Source organism: Chinchilla lanigera, unplaced genomic scaffold (assembly GCF_000276665.1).
Source record: "Chinchilla lanigera isolate Chin_1 unplaced genomic scaffold, ChiLan1.0 scaffold00102, whole genome shotgun sequence".
Lineage (NCBI taxonomy): Eukaryota > Metazoa > Chordata > Mammalia > Rodentia > Chinchillidae > Chinchilla > Chinchilla lanigera.
The window spans coordinates 45,370-58,270 of NW_004955503.1; the positions used below are offsets into that span (position 1 = coordinate 45,370).

The 12,901-nt window shown below is 43.7% G+C and overlaps 1 pseudogene; it reads right to left on the minus strand.

Annotated features, from left to right (window-relative positions):
• Positions 1–3,635: 3,635 nt before the first annotated feature.
• On the minus strand, positions 3,636–7,716 carry LOC102006483 (annotated as a pseudogene).
• Positions 7,717–12,901: the final 5,185 nt, after the last annotated feature.

Below are 12,901 nucleotides of genomic sequence, written 5' to 3' on the forward strand. Positions count from 1 at the left end.
AATGTAGGAAATGCATTCCAGTTACAGGAAACATTCTGCGATGCTCAGGGAAGCCTGGAAACGCACTCCCTCTTCTTTTCATATGTGCCTATATGTAAATGTAATGGAATGGGTACATTGCTGTGTGAAAGCAAGCAGGGACAGCATAGGCAATGTACTCCCATACACAGTTTCACTAGGGAAGCTCAACACAACACTTAGAACTTTGGAATGGTATCAGCGAATTTGGGGCAGAAAGTTGTTTTCTTGCTGTTGCACTGGTATTGCATGACTTCGTAGGACCACGTATATAGCTGGTGTACCAAAATATTTGAGCAACACTCATTTCACTATTCCCAAGAAACACTCACTGTAGGAAAGTTTTAAAACTCAGAGCAATCATCCTGCAATGCTCAGAGAAGGGTAGATATACACCCACTCCTCCAGGTCCAATGTGTGTGTGGGTGAATGTAATGGAAAGAGTATATCACAGTGTGTAAGCAAGCAGGGAGAGCGTGGGCAATGTACTGTCACACATAGTGTTATAAGATAAACTCAAAATAGCACTTAGAACTTTGGGAATGTTTCAGGGACTTCGAGGCAGAAAGTTGTTCTCTTCCTCCCACATGGTGTTTACAGCATTACAGTGGAGCATGTATAGAGCTGGTGGACCATTGTAGTAGAGAAACACTAGGTTTATTATTTCCAGGAAGCACTCACGGGACCAAACCTATACCGTTTACAACAAACATTCTGCGATGCTCAGGGATGGGTGGAAACGCACTCCCTTCTCTGGTCATATGCGCCTGTGTGTGAATGTAATGGAATAGGTACATTGCTGTGTGAAAGCAAGCAGGGACGGCATAGCCAATGTACTCCCATACACTGTTTAACTAGAGAAGCTCAACACAACACTTAGAACTTTGGGAAGGTATCAGGGAGTTTGAGGTAGAACCTTCTTTTTCTTGCAGTTACACTGGTATTGCATGACTATATAGGCCCATGTATGGAGCTGTTGTAACAACATATTTGAGCAACAGTTGTTTTGCTATTTCCAAGAATCACCCACTGCAGGAAACTTTTACCACTCAGAGCAATCATCCTGTGATGCTCAGGGAATGGTGGATACACTCTTGCTCCTCCTGCTCCATTGCATGCCTAGGTGAACATAATGGAACGAGTACGTCGCAGTGTTTAAGCAAGCAGGGACAGGGTGGTCACTTTATTGCCACACATATTTTCATGAGGTAAACTTCTCAGCACTTAGAACTTTGGGAATATTTCAGCGACTTCTGTGCAGGATGTTGTCCTATTTGTTCTACACTGGTTTTAGAGCATTACAAGGGAGCATGTATAGAGCTGCTGTACAAGTGTATTAGAGGAACATTTGTTTTACTATTCCCAGGAACTAGTGACTGCAGGAAACCTATACCACTCACAGCAAATATTCTGCAATGCTCAGGGAAGGGTGGAAATGCACTCCCTCCTCTGATCATATGTGCCTGTGTGTGAATGCGTTATGGTTTATGTCTGTGTGTCCCCTCAAAGCCTCATGCAGCCATGGGGCAGGCTTTTAGAGTTGATTGATTGTGGGTGTGAGAGCTGCACCCACCCTGGGGTGGATAGTTTGCATATGTAAGGGAGAGAAAAAGAGTGCTTGAGGCCATTCCTCCCCGATTCCACCCTGGTGTATGCTGGTTGCTTAGCTGTTGTCTGCCACCCTGAGCTGTAGCTCTCTGCCATGTGCCACTCTGCCTTGTAATCTGCCAAGTACGGACTGAAACCTCCACAAAGTATAAGCGAAATAAACCTTTCCTTCCTTAATTTTGGGGGTCAGGTATTTTGTCCCAGCAGTGAGAGAAAAGCAACCAAGACAAAATGTAATGGAATGTGTACATTGCTCTGTGAAAGCAAGCAGGCACAGCATAGTCAGTGTATTCCCATACACAGTTTCACTGGGGAAGCTCAACACAGCACTTAGAACTTTGGGAATGTTTCAGGGACTTCGGTGAGGAAAGTTGTTCTTTCATTCCACATGCATATTACAGCATTACAAGGGAGCATGTATAGAGCTGGTGTATCAGTGCACTAGAAGAATCCTAAGTTTACTATTCCCAGGAAACACTCACTGTAGGAAACTTACACAAGTCACAGCAAACATTCTGAGATGCTCAGGGAATGGTGGATATGCACTCCCTCCTCTGCTCATATGCGCCTATGTGTGAATGTACTGGAACGGGTACATTTGTGTTTGAAAGCAAGCAGGCACAACATACCCAGTGCACTCCCGTACACAGTTTCACTGGGTAAGCTGAACAGAGCACTTGGAATTTTGGGAATGTTTCAGGGACATCGGGGCAGAAAGTTGATCTCTTCTTTCCACAAGAGTTTTACAGCATTACAGTGGAGCATATATAGAGCTACTGGACCAGTATATTAAAGGAACACTAGCTTTATTACTCCCAGGAGGGACTCAGTGTAGGAAACTTTTACTGCTTACAGCAAACATTCTGCGATGCTCAAGAAAGGGTGTAAAAGCACTCCCTGTTCTTGTCATGTGCGCCTATGTGTGAATTTAATGGAATGGTACATTGCTGTTCGAAAGCAGGCAGGGACAGCATAGTCAATGTACTCCCACACACAGTCTCACTAGGGAAGCTCAACACATCACTTAGAACTTTGGGAAAGCATCAGGGACCGAAAGTTGTTTTCTTGCTGTTACACTGGTATTGCATGATTACCTGGGACCATGTATAGAGCTGTTGTACCAACATATTCGAGCAACACTCGTTTTGCTTTCCCAAGAAGCACTCAATATAGGAAACTTTTAGCAGTCTCATCAAACAAGCTGAAATGCTCAGAGAAGGGTGGATATACACTCTCTCGTCCCGGTCTTTATCGGTCAGTGTTTTACCGGAGAAACAAATATAACACAGGATGTACAAATTGTAAGAAATTACAAGATTGGCTTATGACGGTCAGCCAGAGGGTTGTATGGGAAAGTGTGCAGAGGGTGTCTGCACACTGAAGACCGAAAGAATCAGTCCAGGGTGTGGAAGTCACTGCAGAGTTCCATGCAAGTCTGTACCAGGAGGCCGATGAGTCTGTGACAGAAGGCTGAATGATCCAAGTTGAAAGCTGAAGACTCTGGACTAGAAATCAGGAGACTAAGTCCAAGCTGAAGGTGAAGACTGGAGCTCCTCCAAAAGGAAGGGCAGTACCTCTTTCCTTCTTCATTTCCCTTTTATAATATCTAAGTGATTATTCACCCTAGGGTGGCTCCTGTACACCCTAGGATGACTCCTTTACACCTTAGGGTGTAGAATTGCTGGGCCAATTGCTGAGCCAAGTTTAGTTATTCTTCTAAACTTCTCAAGTTGACATAATCAATCAACCACTACAATCTACCCCTTGTCATCTTGACAACCAGACACATTTCTTTAAACCAATCCCCAGATACAAAGATGTGTACATAATTGCCCCTTACATATTATATCCACTTACCCAAATAGAATGTAAATTTTCTTTGGTTAATGTTTACACTTATAATTTCATAAGTTGAACATTATAACACAGGTTTAACAATCCTGAAGAACCAGAATTAAGTTTATCAATGTTATATTATGTTAATGCAATATAGGGGAGAAATAGCACCGTTATAATCCTCTTTTCTGTAGCTGGTCACGGGGTCATAGCTGGTATTTAGAACTACCTTCTTCCACTACCCATTCTGTATTCCCATGACCTTCAGCAAGCACCTCAGCAGGTCTTGGTTCTTTTCCTGGTGCAGTAACCCATACCTTCATTCCTGAAGGCTCTGGACCATTTGTCATTGTGCCTGCATTAGGTTGTTGCTGTTTTCCACTGACTAATAATAAGGCAAGGTAATATTAAGAGGCACCCTAAGGGATCTCCTGCATTCCATGTGTATTGTTCTTTTCCTTCAATGTGGAGTAGTAGTCCAATTTCCCCCTGATAGTTTGGGTCAATCACTCTGACAATACTGTGATTTCATTTTTAACTTGTTTCCTCAGAGGCATGAGGAGCCCAAAATGACCAGGGGGAAATCATAGCTTCCAGTTCAATAGTATCATTGTTGTGCTTCCTGGTGCAAGCCTTCCCCTTTCTGGAACTAAGACTTCTAAGCCAGCAGAACACAAGGTTGTGGGGACAGGAAGCAAAAATGTTGCTAGTGGATCACTAGGGGTAATGGTGAGTGGTACCATTCCTACTTCCACCCCTTGATTCCTGGACCCATGAATCCTGTCAATGGGGGACACAGTGCCATATACTGGACCCTGATTCAAAGCACATACAGCCTTTGGAAGCACCTTACCCCAGCCCTACAAGCTATTGCCACCTAGCTGGCACTGTAATTGTGTCTTCAAAAGACCATTTCATCTTTCTATCAATCCAGGTGCTTCTGGGTGGTGAGGAACATGGTAAGACCAGTGAATTCCATGAGCATGGGCCCATTTCCTCACTTCTTTTTCTGTAAAATGTGTTCCTTGGTCAAAGGCAATGCTATGTGGAATCCCATGATGATGAATAAGGCATTCTTTGAGTCCACGGATGGTAGTTTTGGCAGAAACATTACATGCAGCAAAGGCAAATCCATATCCAGAATACGTGTCTATACCAGTGAGGATGAAGCGTAGTCCCTTCCATGATAGAAGTGGTCCAATGTACTCAACCTGCCACCAGGTCACAGGTTGATCACCATGGGGAATGGTGCCATATTGGGGACTCAGTGTTGGCCTCTGCTGCTGGCATGTCGGGCATTCAGCAGTGGCTGTAGCCAGATCAGCCTTGGTGAGTGGCAGTCCATGTTGCTGAGCCCATGCATAACCTTCATCCTTGCCACCATGGCCACTCTGTTCATGAGCCCATCAGGCAATGACAGGGATGGCTGAAGAAGGAGGTTGGCCACTATCCACAGACCAGGTCATCACTTGATTATTAAAGTCCTCTTCTGCTGATGTCACCTTTTGGTGAGCATCTACATGGGAAACAAATATTTTTTACCTCCTTTGCCCACATGAAGAAGTCTATCCGCATACCTCTACCTCAAATACCTTTGTCACCAATTTTCCAATTATGTTCCTTCCAAGTTCCTGACCATCCAGCCAGACCACTGGCTACAGCCCATGAGTCAGTATATAGTCTCACATGTGGCCACTTTGTCTTACAGGCAAAATGTACTGCCAAGTGCACTGACTGAAGTTCTGCCCACTGTGAAGATTTCCCTTCACCACTGTCCTTCAGGGATGTCCCAGAGAGGGGCTGTAAGGCTGCAGCTGTCCACTTGCTGGTGGTGCCTGCATAGCGTGCAGTGCCATCTGTAAACCAGGCCCTAGCCTTCTCTTCCTCTAACAGCTGATCATATGGCACACTCCACAAGGCCATAGGTGCAAGCTGGGGTACAGAAGGCAGCACAGTAGGGGTAAGAGCCATAGGTATCTGGGCAACTTCCTCATTTAGTTTACTTGTACCCTCTGGACCTGCCCTGGCTCGATCATGAATATACCACTTCCATTTAATGATAGACATTTGCTGTGCACATCCAACTTTATGACTTGGTGGATCACATAATACCCAGGCCATGATAGGCAACTCAGGTCACATGGTGATCTGGTGTCCCATAGTCAAGCGTTCAGTTTCCACTAAGGCTCAGTAACAGGTCAAAAGCTGTTTTTCAAAAGGAGAGTAGTTTTCTGCAGATGATGGCAAAGCCTTTCTCTGAAATCCTGAAGGCCTCTGCTGCAATTCACCTATGGGGGCCTGCCAGAGACTCCAAACAGCATCTCTGTCTACCACTGACACTTCAAGTACCATGGGATCTGCTGAATCATATGGCCCCAGGGGCAGAGCAGCCTGAACAGCAGCCTGGACCTGTTGCAGAGCCTTTTCTTGCTCTGGGCCCCACTCAAAATTAGCAGCTTTCCGAGCCACTCGGTAAATAGGCCGGAGTAAAACACCTAAGTGAGGAATGTGTTGTCTTCAAAATCCAAATAGGCCCACTAGGCGTTGTGCCTCCTTTTTGGTCATAGGGGAAGCCAGATGCAACAACTTGTCTTTTACCTTAGAAGGAATATCTCTACATGCTCCACACCACTGGACTCCAAGGAACTTCACTGAAGTAGAAGGACCTTGAATTTTTGTTGGATTTATTTCCCATCCTCTGGCTCTCAAATGCCTTACTAACAAATCCAGAGTGGTTGCTACCTTCTGCTCATTAGGCCCAATCAGCATAACATCATCAATATAATGGACCAGCATGATATCTTGTGGGAGAGAAAAGTGATCAAGATCCCTGCGAACTAAGTTGTGACACAGTGCTGGCGAGTTAATATATCCCTGAGGTAAGACAGTGAAGGTGTATCGCTGGCCTTGCCAGCTGAAGGCAAATTGTTTCTGATGGTCCTTATGGATAGGTATGGAGAAGAAGGCATTTACCAAGTCAATAGCTGCATACCAACTACCAGGAGATGTATTAATCTGCTCAAGCAAGGAAACCACATCTGGTACTGCCACAGCAATTGGAGTCACCACTTGATTTAGTTTATGGTGATCCACTGTCATTCTCCAAGATCCGTCTGTCTTCTGCACAGGCCAGATGGGAGAATTAAATGGAGATGTGGTGGGGACCACCACCCCTGCATCCTTCAAGTCCTTGATGGTGGCACTAATCTCTGGAATCCCTCCAGGAATGCGATATTGCTTTTGGTTTACTATTTTACCAGGCAAAGGTAGCTCTAATGGTTTCCATTTGGCCTTCCCAACCATAATAGCCCTCACACTACAGGTTAAGGAACCAATGTGAGGATTCTGCCAAGTACTAAGTACATCTATGCCAATTATACATTCTGGAACAGGGGAAATGACTACAGGATGGATCCGAGGACCTATTGGATCGACTGTGAGTCAGACCTTCGCTAAAACTCCATTGATCACCTGACCTCCATAGGCCCCTACTTTTACTGGAGGGCCACAATGGTGTTTTGGATCCCCTGGAATCAGTGTTAGTTCAGAACCTGTGTCTAGTAGTCCCCGAAATGTCTGAGCATTCCCCTTTCCCCAATGTACAGTCACTCGAGCAAAGGGCCTTAGGTCCCTCTGGGGAAGGATGGGAGAAAGTCTAACTGTATAAATTTTGGGGGCATCAGGATCCTTCCCCAAGGAGACCTGGCCTCTCCATCATTCAAGGGGTTCTGGGTCTGTAAACTGGCTCAAATCCGGCAACTGGTTGAGGGGCCGTGATTGCCTGTTACCACGATTTGAAGTAGGTTTCTGTTCTTTTGCATTTAAATTTTTTCGATTATATAAATCTAGTAGAAATTTTGTAGGCTTTCTATGTATTTCGCTTCTGTGAACACCGTGGCTAATCAGCCAAAGCCATAGGTCTGCACGTGTCAGATTATTCTCGTCATTGTTCCGTCTCTGCTGTCCGTTATAGTAAGTGCGTGGACCCTGCCTTTGACGATTAAGTGCTGCCACTTGACCTCTGCTACTTCGGGCTCCAATCACGCCCATTGACCTTAAATTTCCTAATTGAGTAACTGCGGCACCTACTGTAAGGTCTGGCATACAGAGAAGAGCAATGACAGAGCTCTTCAGGAATGCTGGTGCTCCCCTCACAAATCTGTTTCTCAAAGTGTTAGTGAAGGGTATATTTTCCGGATCGTCCCAATGTGGAGGATTAGGTTTGACATGACAGAGCCACTCCACCATTCCCATTTCCCTAAGGCTTTGAATACCCTCATCAATAGTAAACCATGGAATATCAGGCATTTCTAACTCATTCACAGTGGGCCATCTTTTGAGCCATACTTCTGCCAACCAGCCAAATAAACTATTAATACCTTTCTTTACTCGGCGAGCTGCAGCATTAAATTCAAAATCCCTACTTAATGGGCCCATATCAACAAACTCTGCCTCATCCAGGTGCATGTTTTTTCCACCATTATCCCACACTAGTAAAATCCATTCCCACACTTGCTCGTTAGGCCTCTGCTTATAAGAGTTAGAAACTCAAAAAGTTCTTTGGGAGAATAGCAAACTTCCTCATGGGTCACACTATGTATATCACCCTTAGGAGCCTTATGAGATTTGAGCCTGGTTATGGGCCTAGAGGCAAAAATGGATGGTGAGGGTGGGTCTTGAGGAGTGTCAGCATTATCCTGCTTAGCTGACATAGGATTAACTTCCCCAGGCATACCAGGAGACACTAATACTGCAGGAGGTGGAGGCGGGGATGCCTCTGCCATAATTGGTGGGGAACTCTCTTCCTCTGGCAAGATAATCTCATCAGGATCTAGGAACTCAACATCCTCAGCCTCCTCAGGATCCTCCCACACATCTCCATCCCAATTTATTGGATCCCATACTTTTCTGACCAGTGCCCTCACCTTTGCCTCAGATACCCTTCGAGGCTGAGCATTAAAATTACGCTGCAGGTCAGCCAATCGAATTATGAGGGACTGCATCTGGGTTTCTGCAGTCTCAGTTTTGTGGCTAAAAGAGAGGATATTTTCCTTCAAGACACAGTTAAAAACTTTTAAATCTCTGATCTGTGACTGAAGATGGGAATTTGAATCTTTGAGCTTCTTATTTTCCTTTACAAGTTTGTCTAGTGAGGCCAAGACTAACCAGCCAGCATCATTATATTTCCTACTCGGCCAAAGAAATTCAAAATTTTCATGTATGGAATCACTAAATTCCTGACATCTCACAAGTGGTGAATCAGGATAATCAAATGGATCTACAGAGCGTATTAGTTTAAACAGTTCACACCAGGGACCATCAGCATTCCCCACAGAAGTGGGAGGAGAGACCATGGTGTCTTCAGGTCTTATCAAATTGCGGAACCAACTCCACGAACCCGTAAGGACATTAAGGAATTCCATCGTTATAATCTGTTTCTCTAGAACCACTCCTGGTACCAAATTCTGTATCAGTCAGGGTTTTACTGGAGAAACAGATATAACACAGGATATACAAATTATAAGAAATTACAAGATTGGCTTATGATGGTCAGCCAGAGAGTTGTATGGGAAAGTGTGCAGAAGGTGACTGCACACTGAAGACCGAAGGAATCAGTCCAGGGTCTGGAGTTCACTGCAGTGTTCTGTGCAAGTCCATACCAGGAGGCCGATGAGTCTGCGACAGAAAACTGAAGGATCCAAGGTGGAAGCCAAAGAGTCTGCACTAGAAGCCAGGAGACAAGTCCAAGCTGAAAGTGAAGACTGGAGCTCCTCGAAAAGGAGTGGAAGTACCTCTGTCCTTCATTTCCCTTTTATATTATCTAGGTGATGATCCACCCTTGGGTGGCTCCTCTACACCCTTGGGTGGTTCCTCTACACCCTTGGGTGGCTCCTCTACACCCTAGGGTGGTTCCTCTACACCCTAGGGTGGCTCCTCTACACCCTAGGGTGTCTCCTCTACACCCTAGGGTGGATCCTCTACACTGTAGGGTGTAGAATTGCTGAGCCAAATGCTGAACCAAGTTCAGTTATGCTTCTAAACTTCTCAAGTTGACATAATCAATCAACCACTACACCACCTCAGTTAACTTTTCCAAAGAAGAGCTCATTGGAAAAAATGTATAGCCCTTACCAAAAAGCTTCTGGGATGCTCAGTGAAGGGTGGAAATGCATTCACTCTTCCCGGTCAAATGTGCATATGAGTGAATGGAATGGATTGGGTAGGTTAGGCTGTCTGTAAGAAAGCAGGGACAGCTTACCCAATGTAATTCCATAAACAGTTCTATGATCTAAGCACAATGCAATACATAGCAGTGTGGGAATGTTTCAGGAAGATCTGTGTGGAAAGTTTTTTTCTGGCTTGTACACTGGAAATGCATCATGACATGGAATTATGAACAGAGCCCTTGTGCAACATATTAGATGAGCCTTTGTTCAAAGTTCCAAGGAAGAGCTCACTGTGGAAAACCTACATCACTTAGAGCAGAGCTTCTGCAATGCTCAGGGAATGGTGGAAGTGCACTCATTCTTCCAGGTCTAATGCACATATGAGTGAGAGAAATGGAATGGGTATTTTAACCTTTCTTCTGGTCCATTCAAGGACAAGTGACAGCACACTCAACCTTTGGGTCCTAAACACATACTAGTGAATGCAATGAAATGTTACTGTCCCTCTCTGCTAGGAATCAGATACAGCTTGCCCAATGTACGCCTATGCACAGTTGCATGACATCAGCAAAACACAAGACTTACCAGTGTGTGTATGTTTGATGAAGTTATGTGCAGAAAGATGACTTGCAAGTTGTGCACTGTTATTATATGATGACACAGCAATATGTATACAGCCTATTTGCCAGCACAAAACAGCCTACACTGTGTTTTTCTAAGAAGATCACATTATAAAAAACAAATATCACTTTCACAATGCTTTTGGCCCCTTCAAGGAAGAGTTGCAACATACGCACCCTTTGTGCCCTATATGCAGGCTAGTGAATGCAATGTAATGTTATTGTCCCACTGTGCTAGCAAGCAGATTCAGCTTCCCCAATGTAGGCTGATGCACAGATCCATGACATAAGCACAACACAACACTTAGCACTGTGTGGATGATTGAGGAAGTTATGTGCAGAAAGATGATTTCCACATTGGCAGTGGAATTATATGATGATACAAAAATATGTACAGAGCCTTTCTACCAGCACAAAACAGGGACCCTATACTGTGTTTTTCTAATAAGATCACATGGTAAGAAAAATGTACCATGTTCACAATGCTTCTCGCCCCTTCAAGGATGGGTGGCAACACACTAATCCTTTGTGCCCTATACACATACTACTGAATGCAATGTACTGTTATTATGCCACTGTGCTTGCAAGCAGATTAGGTTATCCAATGTATGCCAATGCACAGTTCCATGAAATAAGCACAACACAGTACTTTACAGTGTGTGAATATTTCAGGAAGTTATGTGCAGAAAATTGTTTTCTGGATTGTACACTGGATTACATGATCACAAAGTAACATGTATAATGCCTGCTTAACAAAAAATGAGAGTAGCCTCAGTTAACTTTCACTTAATGTTTTTTGCTTCCTTCCTTTTATCTTTATTTTAAAAATTTTTTTTCTTATTTTAAAAAAGTAAAGAAGGAAAACATATTAATAGACAGAGATCCATTTGCAAAACAGCATAAAAATAATACAAACAAAACAGAGTTACAGACAAATTTGCAGGAAGTAAACCATGGTTGCTGTATTACTTATTGATAACTTCAAAGTAGTTTCTAAGGAAAACAAATAGAGATATACAAGATTGATCAAACAAGTAATCATTAACTGTTCCTTTCTGTAGAGCAATATAAGACAGCAGTAGAACTATGTTAACTCTCTTATATATATATACTTACGTAATTTCCCCTTCCTTCCCTTCTCTTTTCCCACACCGCAGTTGCCCTTTGTTAACTTTTAAAAGAAGAGATCATAAGAAGAAATGTAAAGCACTTACCAGTAAGCTTCTGCGATGTTCAGGGAAGGTTGGAAATGCTTTCATTCTTCCAAGTAAAATGCACATATGAATGAATGGAATGGATTGGGTAGGTTTACTTCTGTGTAAGGAAGCAGGAACAGCTTTCATAATGAATTCCTAAGCACAGTTCCTTGACCCAAGCACAACACAACACTTAGCAGTTTGGGAATGTTTCAGGAAGTTCTGTGCAGAATGTTGTTTTCTGGGCTGTGCACTGGTATTACCTGATCACATAGTAACATATATAATGCCTGTGTAACAACATATGAGGGAGCCTCAGTTATCTTTCCCAAAGAAGAGCTCATAAGAGGAAACATATAGTACTTACCACAAAGCTTCTTCCCTGCTCAAAGAAGGATGGAATGCATTAACTCTTTCTCGTCAAGTGCACATATTAGTGAATGGAATGGATTGGGTAGGTTAAGCTCTGTGTTAGCAAGCAGGGACAGCTTACCCAATGTATTCCTATGCACAGCTCTGTGACCTAAGCACAGTGCAACACATAGCGGTGTGGGAATGTTTCAGGAATACCTGTGCAGCAAGTTGTTTTCTGGGTTGTACACTGCAAATGCATGATGACGTACTATTATGAACAGAGCCCGTGTATCCACATGTTAGAGAGAGCTGGATTTCAGTTTTCCAAACAAGTGCTCACTGTAGGAAACCTATATCACTTACAGCAAACTTTCTGCAACCCACAAGGAATGGTGCAAGTGCACTCAGTCTTCCAGGTCAAATGTGGGTATGAGTGAGAGGAATGGAATGGTTATGTTGGCCTGTGGGTAAGCAAGCGGGCACTGCATCACCAATGCACACTTATGCACAGATCCATGACATAAGCAAAACACAACAGATAACACTGTTTGGGTGATTGAGGAAGTTATTTACAGAAAGATGATTTTCATGTTGCGTGCTGGTATTACATGAGGACACAACAATATGTATAGAGCCTGTGTACCAGCAATAACAGGGAGCCTATACTGTGTTTTTCTAATAAGATCACATTGTAAGAAACACATATCACTTTCACAATGCTTCTGGTCCCTTCACGGAAGGGTGGCAACACACTCATCCTTTGCTCCCTATACACATACTAGTGAATGCAATGTAATGTTATTGTACCATTGTGCTAGGAAGCAGATTCAGCTGACCTAATGTACACCGCTGCACAATTCCATGACATAAACACTACACAAAACTTAGCAGTGTGTGGATTTGCACACTTGTATTACATGATGACACAGCAATATGCATAGAGCCTGTGTACCAGCACATAACAGGGAGCCTACACTGTGTTTTTCTGATAAGATCACATTGGAAGAAAGATATATCACTTTCACAATGCTTCTGTCCACTTAAGGAAAGGTGGCAACACACTGAACCTTCTTGCCCTAAACACATAATGAAATGTTATTGT